Source organism: Octopus bimaculoides, chromosome 3 (genome assembly GCF_001194135.2).
Source record: "Octopus bimaculoides isolate UCB-OBI-ISO-001 chromosome 3, ASM119413v2, whole genome shotgun sequence".
Taxonomy (NCBI): Eukaryota; Metazoa; Mollusca; class Cephalopoda; order Octopoda; family Octopodidae; genus Octopus; species Octopus bimaculoides.
Genome location: NC_068983.1, coordinates 44,517,550 through 44,518,497, shown reverse-complemented (window position 1 = coordinate 44,518,497; position 948 = coordinate 44,517,550). Strand labels below are relative to the sequence as shown.

General features: G+C 35.1%; 1 protein-coding gene across 1 annotated transcript in view; it reads right to left on the bottom strand.

Annotated features, from left to right (window-relative positions):
• Positions 1–612, bottom strand: part of LOC106876526 (SKI2 subunit of superkiller complex protein) — a 38,566-nt gene extending 37,954 nt beyond the window's left edge. Inside the window, exon 1 of the mRNA XM_014925109.2 lies at positions 410–612. The gene's annotated coding sequence lies outside the window, so the exon portion shown is untranslated. The remainder of the gene's footprint in view (positions 1–409) is intronic.
• Between the last annotated feature and the right edge of the window lie 336 nt (positions 613–948).

Sequence of the window (948 nt, the reverse complement as noted above, 5' to 3'; positions counted from 1 at the left end):
ATATATATATATATAGTCCCGAAAAACAAGAACACAATGAAGATATTAACATATGTTAAGCAAAATACAGTAGATGTTATAGATCTTTAAAGAATGGTGTTCAGGAAGTGTGAGGGTGGTGCTAATTGATGAAACTTGTCAACATTGACTTGACTAAATAAGGAAACGAAATGTTTGAGAGATTGGATGGTATAACTAAATTTTAAATGTGTTGGAAAAGAGAAACTAGGAATAATAACTAAGAGAATAAATTTCTAACTTACAGATGAGTGTGTAAAGCAAAGAAATATTGCAAGATGGTTCTCGAACAGAACTTTCGGTTTCAACACTAACTGCTGACATGGATGGAATTACATGACAAGGAATAAAAATGAAAATGCAGCATTCGCGAATAGAAAATCTTACTCACCGAGGACAGCATTTACAAGATAAAAAACACAACAATTCTGGAAACTTTGAGCTGTCAGCTAAAATATATCACTTACAGGTTATTAATAAAGGCGATTGTAATAATATATTATAACATAACCATATTAATTGAGAACGAGGTGATCGCGTCGTTGGTTGACAACAATCACTTACACCGGTGGTTAGGTAGTTACGTCCCTTTAATCTTTCGACACCGGGTACGAGTCACCTCCCCTGCATAACAATTGCTTCTAACCTTCACAAATCTGGAAATTTTGGGGCTGAGGGTCTGTCAAGCTAATTAAATTAGCCAGTACTTAACTGGCACTTTATTTATCGATTCTGGGAGGATGAAAAACAAAGTTGAAATTTGAACTCAGAGCGAAAGCAGTTGTAGCTAAATAGCATAAAGCGTTTTTTGTTTTGTTTTTATCTTATACTCAAACGTTCCTCTACGTCAGTGGTTTCCAACCTCTTCTCTACCAAGGACCCCTTTTATTTAAATTAGCTTTCCTACAGACACCAGGATATCGAAAGGTC